Source organism: Anomalospiza imberbis, chromosome 11 (genome assembly GCF_031753505.1).
Source record: "Anomalospiza imberbis isolate Cuckoo-Finch-1a 21T00152 chromosome 11, ASM3175350v1, whole genome shotgun sequence".
NCBI lineage: Eukaryota > Metazoa > Chordata > Aves > Passeriformes > Viduidae > Anomalospiza > Anomalospiza imberbis.
The window spans coordinates 16,535,338-16,550,502 of NC_089691.1; the positions used below are offsets into that span (position 1 = coordinate 16,535,338).

Genomic DNA, 15,165 nt, shown 5'->3' on the forward strand with positions numbered 1-15,165 from the left:
AGTTGTTTAAAACTAGCGATAGACAAAATTGCTGAGTGCAAACATACTCTGTTGATTTTACCCTATTTCTTATTTAAAAAGAGGAAGAAAAAAATCAAACAAAATTTGGTTACAAGTATAGATTATTCAAAGTGGGAATGAAAATATACTTGGAGGATTTCTGAAAGTAGAAATCCTGTTTGGACAAAAATAAGGGATCTTTAAAGTAATTGAAGTTTTTTTTTCATATGTTCCTACCCCTCAGAGATTTCTGCTTGCCGAGGATGTTTGTCTTCTCCAGCTTTTGATTGACTAAAAATGCAGAGAAATAAAGAAAATGAATAGGATTGAGTTCTTTATAAGGATTATAACATGTTTTTAGTGTTCCCCATTAGCCAAAGTACAGGTCAGTCTGATGAACCTGCAAAGCTGATTGATCACAGAAGACAAGAGCACTTCAGTACCCATGTTCTGGTAAAGCTTCCGCGTTTATATTATTCATTGTGTATTAGTGCCCATGGAATGCACATGTTTAAGTATCCTAAAGGATAAATACTGTTGGAAAACCAGCTTATACACCTCAGACATGCATTTTTGAGTAGAAAAAGTTAATGTAAGGATGAATTGTTCTGTGCCGGAGATTTTTGGTTTTTGAAAATTAGATTTGTTTTAGATTTTTGAAGATATCCCTTCACCATCCCCCCAAAAGATGTATGCTACTTTGAGAGCTGTAGGCTTTAATCTGATTTTTACAAACACATGGAGGAAAATTCTGCATTTATGCCAACACTGGCAGTGAAAATTGGATTTGAGTAGGAAATAGCAAAACCGAGTAGGAAGCTGGTCTCAAAACTCCTATCCAGGAAAAGCACCTTAGTTGCCAATTAACTTGCAATTGCACCATGTGCTTGAACCAGGAAGGTCAGATCAGAGACCCAGCTGATCACGAGTAACTAACGAGAACAGATGTGATGTCCACAGCTGTAACCACAGGCCTGAATCAGACAACAAAGAGAAGACCTGCTTGGAAGATCCAAAACTTCAAAAATAAATATTTCTAGCCAAAACAATTGCATTTTCATTGAGACCTTCTTTGCATGGGGTCTCTTGGTTGTGCTAACCTCACCTGGGATAAGGCTGAGTGGTACCTTGTCCCCTGAGCACTCTAAGCTGATTCAGCTGTTTCACTCCAGTGCTGTTGTACCCACACCAAGTCAGACAGCTTCTGTGGCATAGGAATATCTGCACTCAGGTAGCCAAAAGCAGTGGATCTACATGCCCAGTGAGGGCAGCTGCTGGGAGCTTGTCCCAGGGAGAGGTTGGCAGCAGGCAGCATGAAGGCTGTGCTGGCTCCAGCAGTTGCCAGCTGGTGGGGTGGTGAACATAAATCCTCTGGTCAGGTTTTAATTTTCTTCCAGATATTGCAACTACATGAAATCCTACCATTCTTTTTGTCCATCTCAAATTCTTCATGTCTTTAAAGAGCATGGGCCTGGTGACTAAAGAAGTGATTTCTTTGCACCGCTGGAAGAAACAAGAAGTTCTGAAGAGAAAAAGCAAACAAACAAAAAATCCTGAAGGTGGGGAAAAAAAAAAAAAGAAAAAAAAAAAAAGAAAAAAAAAAAGAGGTGCGGCCTCTTGACTGGGGTTGAACAATAATCCCCACCCAAAAGTTTTTTCCAAGCATATTTCCATCCCTACAAGACAAAATCAGGGCTTTCAAATAACACCTCAGGACAAGCCTTTATTTTTCTTGGAAGATTCCATTCGGAAACCTAGACTAATAGATTTGGGCTGTGAAATAGTCCGAGCTTTTGGATTCTAAAAGGAAAGGATTTCCTATCAACTCTCAGTGAGCTGATATCTACTACCTGTCATCACTTCCCTGCTCTGTGCACCTATTGGAGAGGGTTCCCTCTTTTATTCTCCCCGAGAACTTGGTTGTGTCTTGCATGAGAAAATATCCAACAAGGCTGTGCCAGGTATCTCCAGCCCCATGTCTTCAGGCTCTCAACCTTTCCTTACAGATAAGGAAAACGTGCTCTGGGTGAGGCCATGGCACAGTCACAACATTAATTCCCTCTCCTCCAGTCTCCTTTCCACGCCTTCCCTCTGTTATTGCTGCATTTCCTTCCCCAGCACAACAAAGTGACAATGCTGAATCCTGACACTGACCCCTTAGCCTGTCCAGGGCTTCTGCAAAACCAAATCTCCAAGTCAGGGTTTCACATTTGCTTCCACAGACTATTTTGGGGATGCTGAACACAATCAACAAGAGGTGTATGCTCACATAATCCTGGTATTCTGTGCTGCCTGGGAGCTGTATTTCACAAGAAGAATGATCTGTTTATCTGCCTTATCCATAAGAGATGCCTGACCAAGATTTCCCATTCTAGTTTATGTCATTTTTCACTAAGCCTTTTGTTTCTACTATCTGAAGCAGCAAGCTTTGAATGGGGTATTATAAATGAAGATTATTTACCCCTCATAGAATAGACTCCTGACTTAATTAAAAGAAAACTGAAAGAATGAAATCAGACAATGATGCTATTAGAGAGTTCTATATCATTGTAATTTGATGTCATTTTCTAAATGGCTCAAGAAATCATAACAGACAAGTGGCTGAATAATGCTACAGATGACTGTCTTAACAAGAAATATTTTTCCTATTTTCATCTGTGATGTATACACAGACAATAGTAACAATAGCATGGAAATAATTTCTTTAATTACTGTGTGATAGACTATAATGGAATAAAATGGCTATTGTTGGCTGGGATTAGGATCAGATGGATGCCTCAGAAGGAAATCCCCAAGATGTGGCTGGACAAACACCAGGCACAAACACATGCACAAATTCCACGGAGCACTTTATTAGAGAGTGCATTCACTGAATGGCAGCTGATAAGGTTTTCAATAACACAGAGACTGCTAGTTGTATAAAGCTCTGTAATCTAAGAGTAATTCAAAGTGTTAACAATTTTGTAGCCTTTATCTGAACACATTTTTCCCACATGCTTTAGGTGACCAGGTCATAATCCAAAGACAAGCAAGTCTCTTGTTTTACACTGTTGGTCTAGCAAGTGGCAATTTTTCTCCTGCACACAAAGGTCATTGTACCCCAGACAACATCTCATTTTGGTGTCTTCCACAAATCCAGGATGCACCAAAACAAACACAGATGGATTACATGTTGCCTGTTAACTCTGCATTCCTTTTTCTTTCCTCGGATGCCAAAAAATAATTAAAGAGCATTTGTGTGCGAGTGGTGGCAGTGCATTCCTATAATTTGGCAATTATCTTGTCAGCTACCTTTATTAAATTCCCAGTACTGCAAATTGCTTTAAAGTACGTGCTATGTGGCTCTACCATGCTTACAACATCAAATTCTGCAATTGAAAGCTTAGAGATAAGTTTAAATGGCAAACAAGTTTGAGTGAAGTTCAGGATGTATTTATATAAAACTTTCCTTTTTTCTGCTTAAAGTCAAGGAGCTAAATCTTTCCTAGGAGGTTAAGTGGGATTTTGTTTTGCTCTGCTTTTTGAGAGGAACTTGCACTGCAGCAGGTTTTTGTTGTTTTTTTTTAATATAGGTAAGGTTGAATGTACTACCTCTCCCCACTGAAATGTTTCCTTCCTGAATTACACATACAGATGTGCAAATGTAAAGAAAATATCTAAAAATGCCCATATACAGCTAGTGTTTCAAGTGTCCTGGATCCTTTGGAAGAATCTCACTAGGACCATACCAGATTTAGACAGATAAACATCTATTTAGATTCATAAATGCACCAAAGTACATGGTTACCTTGATATCACAACAGGATCTAACCTACAGCCTAAACTACATATTTATTCTGCATTTAAACCATACAAAGTAATTTCTGCTGGCCTGAATCCCAGTATCACCACTTCCAGGTAAGTATACTAACCAATACACTCCAGGATTCCTTTCATCCTTTTTAAAATTATTCAGTGAAATTCAGAAGAATTCTAGCCAAAGAGACCTTCATAGCCAAATAGATTAGGAACATGGGATGGGAACATGAGCCTAATGGGCAGACGTAGGAACTACTCAGTGGGAACCCAGAGCCAGAGGGAGTACTGCCCCAGTCCTGGAGCTGTGAGCTTAACAAGACCTGGCTCAAGGTTGCCTTCTATGCAAATTTCACAGGGAGCAATAAATTATTTTCCCAGTCAAAAATGTAGGTAGCATTGTTGTTGCACTAAGCTTTTCAGTTCCAAAGCCACTGCTTCCTCTGTTTGTAAAGGGACGAAGTATTGCAAACAAAACTTCAGCTTTTCCCTTGGTGCTACCTCCTTTGTGTAAGCAACCATCATTTAGCATTGCAGAGTCAACCCTTTTATTATACTCTAACAGTTGCAGATATTTCACAAGAAGAACCAATCTCTGCCAGCTTGCTCCCAGATCTCAAGTTCAAACTTGAGTGATATTGTATCTAATTCTTAGAATGTCATTAGTATTTATGGGTCTATTAACACAGCTCTTAAGCCACTGTATTTTGGCTACAACCTCGTGACTCCCCTCACAATGTCACTGTCACTTAAACAAACTGACTGAAATATCCTTCCCCAGGATAAATTTCACTCCAGCACAGCTGTCCTCTGTCCTGCTGAGGTAGTTCAGGTGGTAAACTTTGCCTTAACAATACCACAGTTTGGGAATGGGATTAAGGAGTAAAAAACAACAACTGCAAGGCCTCTGCTAGAGGTCAGCTCACACATGCTTCCCTGGCAGCCTCAGAGAGGCAAATCCAGGATCAGAGCAATATGAAATCCAAATGCTAAGTTCAGACCAGATACAACTACACCATCATCAGCAAATAATCATCACTCATATGCAAAAAGCTGCATTAGGAGGGGACAGTCCTATACCTCCCCAGTGATTTATAAGCTATGATTGTAATTACCCCTTTGAAACAAAGAGGATGGCCTCCCATATGTGCATACAACACCCAGACAACTACTTTCTTCTTGGAAGACAGAATAAACCCAGACAAAGTTGATTATTTCATTCTAGCAACAAAGATCTTGCACAGAGGGAAAAATGATTCACTTGAAATAATTTCCAAGTGGTGAGGATCTCTGGAGGTAACATCCCTGCCTTTGAACCCAAGGGTGAAAACCTAGAATCCTGGCCAGTAGACAAAAATTCGTGCCTTGGTGCCAAAGGTGTTTCAAGGTAAGCATGACTAGCAGCTCCTTGTCCAGACAGCTGAAGCCTTTGAAGACGAAGTGAAGGCATTAACTGAGCTCTGACCTGGAGTTGTACCACTTTTCCACTGTTTATTTCTGTTTGTACATGAAGAATAGATGAACAGTAGCCAGGAGACTGAAGAAGAGAAGGCGGCAGAATCAATTAAAATGTACTTGGGGAAATGTCAAAGAGAACAAAACAAGCTCATGAAGTAAAGCTGGGGCAGAGGTGAAGGTCAGGGTGGTGCAAAACTCAGGCAGAGGAAGCAAAGGTGATTCCTCACCACCTTTGTGTAACACAGGTTCCCAGGGCAGCAGGGGGACGGGATCTGTTCACTGCCAGCTGATCTTGCCACATCCATGGCATCCCCCTGAAAGTCCCTGTTCCCTTGAAGGGGAGGAGGGGACTGGAGCAGGTCCAGCTGCATGAGGCCAGCCCAGCACCTTCTGGTCGTTGTGCCCCAGGCAGCAGCTCCACCACTCTGCAGGGCAGCTCACCCTAAGTATGGTGACTGCCTCCTCAGAGCAATTCTATTCACCAACTTATTCCAGGTATTCCAGTGGAGAACACTTTGTTGTATAATTCCCAAGAAAAACAATGAAACACCAACAGTTTTCAAGTATTGGATTCAATGGTTGAAAGCATGATGCAGGATATTCCTTGGTTGTATGGCACATTTTTGTTGGGTTTGTGCATGTTATTCACCAACAATTAAAAGAGTAGCAAGGATAGCAATTGTACCTAGGATCTCAGATTCACTACTACTGCTTCCCCACATCCCTGTCTCACTTGGGACCGGACAGACATTGCTTTCTGAAGCCACCCACACTGAACTTTGCAGTAGAATAACAGGAGCTTTTCAGGCAAAAAAACCAATGTGGAAGCTGGAACTAATGAACAAAAACTGGGGAGAGAAAAGGCTCAGCTACCAGTAATTTCACATCCTCATCCTTAGGGCTCACTACACTTCTGCATGTTTAAAGTCAGACCCACCTTCAATAAACAGAGATATGAAAGGATATCTCTCCTGCCTGAGGGACCAGCTTTCCTCTTCTGCCATGCCACTTCCCAGATCAGCCACTTAACAGCTCAAATCCTATATAATCCTACATGCTACAAGAGTCAACTGCATCATGAAACCTACAAGGCTGTTTCTAGAATTCATGTATTCTCAATCCATGAAAAAGGAACTGACATAAGGATTCCAGTGTAGAATTAAGACATAGTATATCAATCATATTCCAAACAATGCATGGTGAGAAACATTTTTCTCAAAAGACTTCTGGAAATTATTTTCTATCAAAGAAAAATATGCTTTTGATATAAAACAAGTCTTGCAAATCAAAGTTTTAGCCTGGACAGAGATAACTGAAGCTCTTTCTAGCCATGAATTCACAGTGGGAAAGAGAAAACTGTTGAGTGTAAAATAGCAAGCTCAGTTTACCTGGGACCTCAGCTTCTCAGATAACTAAGAAGTGAGTCACAGAGGCAACACAACTAAGCTGGTGATTCATCAAAACCAATCTAGCCACAGACACCACAAGTCCTGTTATCTTGCTGCCAGACACTACATTTTCCCATATCAGTCTGCCTTGCAGCCTGGTCTCCTCATGGTCTAACAGTCTTCATCATTTTGGTCTTCTTATTGATTTCTTTCCTTCTTGCAAGAATTTTCACTTGATCCACCAGGTAACAGGGAGAGGAGAATGTTCATATAGATCAAGCCCACATTTTTAAAATTAACTTGATGGCTCTTGGAAAAACAAATAGTTTTTGCTCAGGTCTCTTCAGGGGGTAAAGAAAGAAATAATCTGCATAAAAACATTGACAAATGTATTTTACTGACTTTCCTACTTATTCATTTAAAAGAAGTTCTCTTAGGGAAAATTAAGGCATTTTTAACCAGGTCTCTTTTTTGCATGAGACAGAGGAAAAAAAATCAGGAGAAAAAAAAAACCCTCTCTAAAATCAAAACAGTAGAGATTTGCCCTTGGATAAGCACACAGGGTCTGTATTAGCCACGTCACTTAGTGCATGATTAGTGAGCTGCTAAATATTACAGTATGAGACAACTGCAACAGCATATGCAGAGCAAACAAGAAGCAAGGTTTTTTCCTAATAAAAACCTAAATTATATGAGTGACTCTAGAAAGAGAGCTCTCACCACCATCACAGATGGCCCAACCTGTACATCACTGATGAGCCCATCGATGACCAAGATTTTCTTTGCAGGAGGCTCTGCATAAACAGCAGACAATGTGCTGCTCGTGTTCAAGTCCTCATGTGGAATGGTTTCCGCCCAGAACAGCTCCAAAACATTGCTTTTGCTGACTGAAAGGGAAGTAAAATAACTCCTAAAATACTTGCACCGGGGCTCCTGTTTGGCTTGTCCTGAGCACACGAGCAATTGCAACGCTAACACACCATCTTCAGCTGGGGAAAATGGATATGGCTCCAGTGACCTGCCCTGTGCTTAAACCCTCTTACACCCACTGAGCCTGGATCCTACATATTTTCCATTATGCTACAGCAACTGATAGAACTTCCATTCCGCTTTATAGCATCTGTGCATATCTGATTAATTCTTCTTTCCTGCAGGAAGTCCAGCAGCCATAGACTACGTTTTATTAGGTAGAGTATAGCCAGATGATTTCAATAAATCACTTAAAAAAAAAGAGACTAGTTTCCTGGTATTACAATAAAAAACTACTTGAAGAGAATAATTTCAGATGATAAATCTGCTGCCATTCACCAACACTTGCATAGCTGATTAGAAACAGTGCATTGTCCCAAGCACGTCCCTTCCAACTCCCCACTGGGAACACTCCCAGCAGTACAGATATAAAACATATTCTCTCACACAGGGATACTAATATTGGTGATAAACTGGTAACATTTAACAGCTATTGTGCTATATTTCATGACAGATTGCACAGATCTTTTTATACACATTTTCATAATATTTAGGTCCACATACATTGGGCATTCTCCTACCATCTTGAATTTTAAATAAAGCGTCCAGAGAAATCAGAACTATCCATTGTCAACACCAAATCCATCAAAAGCTAAAGGAGCAGAATCAGGACAATGACAGGAGTGTTATTGATGCTCTCAATAGAGCCCTACTACATACATCAAATAGAACAACTTCTCCTTGCATGGCTCCAACACTGGATTTTCTTTATGCATCTCATCACAGCAGTACACAGGGAAGCAAAGAGGCAATGGAGAGAAGAACAGGAGAAAAATAAAAATCACCTGTGAGCATTATTATTACATTTGAAATGAATTTGCTCCAGCCAGCCTTTTCCACTGGTGTTTGCTGCATCAGTGAGTGCAATAAAGAATTTTAAGCTGGTAAGCTGAAGCATTGCCCCCAAAAGCCACTCAGAGGATGGATCACTGCTGCTGACATGCTACAAATTGCTGCTCCCAAAGCCACTCAGAATTCAAAAGGGGAATTAAATGAACAACATGAAGGTGAAACATATTTTCATGTGATGTCTGTGCAAACACATGCCGTCATTTTGCAGCAAGAGAAAATCCAAGCTCTACTAGCCCATATAGGAATGGTTTTGGGTATTGTTCGTTTGTTAGCTCTTTTCGGTGCATTTTACTCAATATAGACATTCACAGTTTCTTTTATTTCTCATGCAACACTGCCCTTTAAATTTCTATATAGTTTCCTACTTTGTCCCCTTTACAATGCAGTTGATTCTATAACGCTGCACATTCAAATCCCAGACCTGAAATATGAACTGATGAGAACTAACTAAACTGAATTAAACTCTGTGTTAAAACTGGGCAAAAAATATGTGGAGTCAGAAGTCTAACTGCTAAACTTGTGACTAAGTTTAAATATCCTTTAGAATAATTTTCGAAGAGTTTATGTGTTTGACAAGAGGAAGACATCCTCCCTGCTCACTGATACTCCAAGAACAGAAGCATAATAATTTATGAAATAGGAGTGTCTGTCTAGCTGATAAAATATGGTTTAATCCATGGGCAAACAGCTGTCATATGTTAACCCTTTAACAAGCATCCAGATATCACAACTTACTGCATATCACAGACTGCAATAAATGCATCTCTCTTTTGGCAGGTGCCTACATGTTGACTTCTGCTCCCAAATCTTTCTTTTACGTCAACAACCACAGCTGAAAATCAGAATCGCAAGTACAGGACCAGCTTTCTGCTGTACCCTGGAAAGCACTGCTTTAATTAACAATGAAGTTAGACTGTTGTGTTTGTGTAGGTTGCTGCTCCAGGCCATCCCTGTAGCGTTGGATGTTTGTGGTCTCCTCAACTTCCTGCCGCTCTGTCACTTCTTGCTCGGTGCCTGCCATGAGATATGTCAGCTACAACATCTGTGCATGTAACATCAAAGATTCACTTTAGTTTACATTCTGGTGAGATGATGTAAAAGCAATTTGTTTGGGTCTTTTTAAAATTTATTTTTCCTCCTTTCTTTAGAAAAGGACATGTCACTGATGAGTCTCAGCTCAGTGCTGGATTACCACAGTAAAGTGTGATGGTTGTCTACGAAGGTTGTTGCACATTCTCTCCATGGGGGGGAAGGAAAAAATATTTTAAAAGTTTCCCATCCTCAGGTGTAGAGGGTCTTCCCAGGAGGAGCTCAGTCTATTCAAACTCAGAAATTAAAATCAGCCTAGCAATTCCACTTTTTTCTTCCTTCCACTTTCATGACTTCAGATGACACAAGTTTACCAGGGGAAAAGAAATTTATTTAGAAATTATTCTGCTTTGAGGAAGAAGAACCTCACTGCAACACTCATATGGTGAAACAATCACTTATGAATTGGTTTAGAGAAAGAAATCTGGTCTGGCAGTTAGGATGCTAGTCTCAGAATTAAACTGCTGTTTCATTGTCATACAGGTTGCCCTGTAGACAATGACAGTCTGTCACACAGGTTGCCCCGGAAGCTGTGGATCCAATACCTGGAAGTGCCCAAGGCCAAATTGTACAGGATTTTGAGAGACCTGCGCCAGTGGAAGATGTCCCTGTCCACTGCAAGGGAGTTGAAACTGATAAGATAATCTTAGATCCCTTTAATAATCTTTAAGATCCCTTCCAGCCCAAAACATATTATTTTTCTGTCCTTAATTAGGCATTGAAATATTTTGGTGAAACTGGTTGCAACTCCCACACTTGAATGCCACACTTCTGTACTGGGAGAACAACTCTATTGAACCCACAGATGCTCAGATCTCATGGTGACAGGAGACACAATGGCATTAAACAGCTTTATGTGGTAGAGTACGTGTGCCTCCAAGCCTTCAGAGAAGCTCATATTAAAGCTGTCTGCTTTCAGTCTCTCTCCAGAAGTTATTACCAGTAGAAGGCTCTTCAGGACATTAATTATCAGCAAGAAGAAAGATGAACAGATTTGAGCCACTTGAGGCTTTAAACACAACTTCCACACAGTGGTTCTGGGGAGCAGGAAAGCTCCTGCTGCACACAGAGCTGCTGTGGGCAGTCCCAGGCATCCTGCAGAACAAGCAGTGAATTCTGGCAGCAGCACTTCACAGGCAGAGATGCTCCCAAACACACCATTAGTGTCCATCCTCTGGATGGAAAACAAGCCTGGATTAGGAGAGTTCTGCACTTCTCCCTTCATCCATAGCTACATGCACATAGCAAAAATGCTGGTGTCAGGTCAGGGGGCACGAGGGCAACTTCTGGCTATTTTCATCTTACCATGTACTGTAAATAAGAATTGCAACTGCTCAGCTGTGCAAGGCCCATATCCATCTCAGCAAAGCCCTTGAGGCTTTTTTGGTGTGCTCTGGGAGTTTTTTGTTGTATTTTTTTAAATGAAACAATGACCCTAATGTCTAGTTTTCCTCTTCAAGGAAAATTTTTCAATGTAAATAGTGTATTTTTTCCTGTTGTTAGATATATATATATATGTACACACACACACATGCACCCATGAATTTATTTCTATGGCCAATTATAACCAATTTGTCTCTGAAATGCTCTTTTGAAACATAGCAGGAAAAAGCCACTGATTCAATAGAGAATATTGACTTTTCCCCTACTGCCCTGGATATCTGCCTGAACAAAGAGCTGGTTAGACAAAATACAAAGAACCCTTTTGTGTAGGGCTAAGTTCACCTGGGAGAAGTATTAATGAAGTCCCAAGGGGGTGGGGACTCAAACTCCCCTGCTTTCAATGATAAAGGAAGACAGGCTCAGAACACCAAATACCCTGCCTTCCTCACCCCTTTCTCTTTAAGCCACAAGAAGGAGTGCCAATGTAATTGAGAATTAGGGACCTTTCTGCTATTAGTCTATAGGGTCTGTGAAGAAAGCAGGTAGAATTTCAGATGGCACACCAGCGGCTGCATGGCAGCCGAGAATCTAAACCAAAGATTTTAAGTAGGTCAATACTAGAGGACTGTTAACTCTCACTGAAAGACCTTCAAAAAAGTCAACACCATAAGCAATAACTACATGTGATAGCTGTACAAATGTCTGAACTTGAAACATGGTTGTTCAGTGTGTATTAAGCCATTTGTTCAATCGCATTTCTACTGTAGAGGACAAGAAAGAAAACCATTGTTCTGCCAGGAGATTTATTCCACTCTAGTGAAATACTGTCCTTGGTATTACTGTGAAATTATAACACTCCTAACTGATAATTATTCACCAGCTGAGGAACATTTTTCTCTCACCTCGTATATTAGTATTTGTAAACTGTATGTAGTTTACAGCCTAAAGTTGGAATAGTGAAATATATTTATTTGGTTCTGTTCATTTTAATTTTCCTTTAACTCCCTGCCAAGTCCATTGCCTTAACTATTACACCATAACAAACTCCTGACTTGTATTGTGCATTACAGAACCTATACCTGATTTCAGCATTTCTCACACATTGAAAAATAAGACAGCAGATTGCACTCTCTCAAAAGAGCTTAAAAGGATGGAAGAGCACGAACAAGGGCAAGTTGACATGATCCAAGTGGCACTTCCAGGCCTTGTGCCTGGGCAGAGCAGACACCTGCAGGAGCAGAAGAACATCACCCAAGGGATGGGACCTGTCTGTCCGCAGCCTTGGTGAGTGAGGTGTTCAGCTGCTTCCCTACCCACAGGATGGAACAATCACTTTAAAAGAGAAGGAAAGGGCTACCCCTGCACACACACCATTGGCACCAGAATTGCAGGAGAGGAGAGCTCAAGCAGGCAGGGTAATAACTTTTTCCTTACAACCGAGAAATTGTGCGATTTCTGAAATACCTTCACACATTTTTGGGACAACTGTGCTGCCTGTTGTGGTACAAACATAGCCCTGCAGTTCTTCTCCAGAAGGCCTTTTGTAGCACAAGTTCTGCTGCTTCTCTAGTTGAGCCACCAAAACATCTCCCTGCAGTGCTTTTCCTGTGCAAAGCACAGAAACATCTATACAAGTTGTTGGGATTCAATTGCTTTTGCAACAGTCACAGTTCTAATGGGAAGGGCATACTTCCAGATCACCTAATTTCTTTTGAAGACCACCTCTGGAAACGGCCCCATAAACCTCTTTATTTCTAGTGCACACTCAACTTCTGGTCTCACAGTGCATGAGCACAGCTTGCTCAGGTGGGCTGTCAAATAGCCCTGGGTCTGTGATTTGTGACTACCACCAAAGTAATACCTGTGGCCATCTCTGCTGAGCACAGACGGCTAACACAAGTGCACACCTCTCGCTTTTGAGGGCTAAAAATTACAACTGAATGTTATTAAGAGCACATATTTTGAATGAACAGCTCAGAGCTAGGAACGATTAAGACAGTCTGCCAAAGCAGAAAGATTTATGGCCTTCAGGAAATCACTGTTTTGAAGGAGTCATTCTTCAGACTTGTAATGTAAAATGGTTTTGATGAACCAATTTCCTTTTCCTCTTTCATACACCCCCAACATACACATACTGCCTAGGTTTTCTATTACTTTATTTCACTAAAAAATTAGAAATGCTGAGAGCACACCAGCACTTGACATAGATGCACTGTCATTTCAAACAATGCTCATCATTCTAGAGAAATACTACAATAATCACCCTGTAACATGCTTTTAAACAGGGGTCTCACAGAACAAATGCATTAGAGGAATTTTAGGCTGGACTTTAAAAAGTAAAAATCTCATAGGTGGTCAAATGCTTTTGCTCTGGGTAGATAAGTTCTTTCTGATAGCAGAACTAAATCAAAATAAATCTGGTTAGCGTTCTTAGGTAAATTATTCTGTCATCTGAAAAAAAGTCTCTGTAGACCTAATTGAAGGTTACTACTTTAATAGAGGGTGTAATGACTCCATTCTAGCTGCACTTAACAGGCAGTCTGGTATGGTAGGTCAATATAACATTAAACAGGATGTGTTATACTGCCTTTCTTATAAAAGGCCAATAGCAAAAAAGACCAACACAATTTTTCAGAAAGCATAGACCAAGACTTTCTGCAAATACTCCTTAGAAAATCAAAATAAGGCTGAGTATTCCAATTCCATCAACATTTTAGGTTAAAATATGCACAAAAATTCATTACCTTGGGTGAACACACACCTGCAGAACCTTCTGTCTTCATGCAAAAAGAGGTGCGAGGTAGCCTAGACTGAACTTTCTCCTGGGAACATAGAAGCACCTCTTTCACCCCCTTTCATGGGGCACCTTCCAACCAAAAAGAGTCACCACACCCATCAGCTAGTTTCCTAAATCCCTCCTCTCAGAGGAAATAACTGAGCTCATGTTAACCACAGATTGAAAGCACCTTTATCTGCTTTCAGTCTTGCTTGCTAGAGATGGTTAGCAAAGGGCACCGAGGGGCTACAGGTGGGTGGCATTGTCTTCTGGCCCTGCTGCCCCTCCCCAGCACTTCTCTATGAGCAGGGGCAGTCCCAGTTTGAGTTGTAGTTTTATTGAGTCAGTAAATAAATATAAATACACTAAAGGTCTGAATCTCGAGTGATGTAGGCAACAGCTTCAGCCTGTACAAGGTACAAAACACAGCAGTGAACTCAAGCACTACATGGTGTCACTTGGGCTGAAATGTTTTAGTGAATAATCATCACCTTACCTGCCAGACAAAATGCTGCTTTATAATCCTTAGGAATCACACCTGTGTGCATACATAGATAAAACAAGCAAACTCATCTCCTTTCTGGCCAGACTGCAGACATGCTTAGTACATCCCAAGTTAAATAGGAATCTTGCTTATATAATCTAGCATGATTTGTCTCCTGGCCACTTTATTAAAATTTCAATGCCTAACTGTTAAAACAATAAAGCATCAGCACAAGCCTAGCTTTTTTGGTTTAACTTGAAGACTGATGGATATTCTCCCAACACTTGCTGAAAGATTTTATTTTATTAGGTCACATTACAGAACTGTCTTCCTGAAGACTGAAATCATCTCCTTGGTGATAGCATGCTTGACTGACACGATGCACTCACCAACATCTTGTAGACAGCTGTGAACATTTGCAGTGGTGCCAATTAATCTACGATAGCATCAATGGAGACAGAGAAACAAAGAGGCCGACACAAAAAGCTCTATTGAATAACAAAATAAATGAGTGATGCAGGTGTTCTGTGACTGGGTTTAATTTTTTCAGCCTTGCAGAAAGTTAACACTTGAGTTACCTTGGTCAAGGTGTCTCCCAGTCATTGTCTCTTGGCTGCCTCCACTCCAAAGGCAACACATGGACCATGCTCTGAGTTCCACTCTCAAGTATAAAGCTTGTACATACAAATATCATAAAAAAATTTTCATGGTATGGCTGGAGGGGCTTTGGTTTCTAAAATAGCCTTCAACACTCTGATGATTTTTTTTTTTTTTGTGGCATTGGAAAAGGTGTAATTTCAGATAACCACCAGAAACAGCTGCAATGTCCAAAGAACAGAATGGCAAAAGTCAAAATGATGAGCCTAAAACTCACTGAATTTAACTGTAGATGTGCACATGGTAGTTATTTT

General features: G+C 40.6%; 1 long non-coding RNA gene across 3 annotated transcripts in view; it reads left to right on the forward strand.

Moving 5' to 3' along the window:
• LOC137480817 (uncharacterized) overlaps positions 1 to 10,240 on the forward strand; it is a 35,219-nt gene extending 24,979 nt beyond the window's left edge. For 2 of the 3 annotated variants that reach the window (XR_011003104.1, XR_011003102.1), the window contains one exon: positions 10,095 to 10,240. This is a non-coding gene — a long non-coding RNA (uncharacterized lncRNA). Of the gene's footprint in view, positions 1 to 385; positions 621 to 10,094 lie in introns of those variants that run through there. The other variant, XR_011003103.1, reaches the window with a different exon arrangement.
• Positions 10,241 to 15,165: the final 4,925 nt, after the last annotated feature.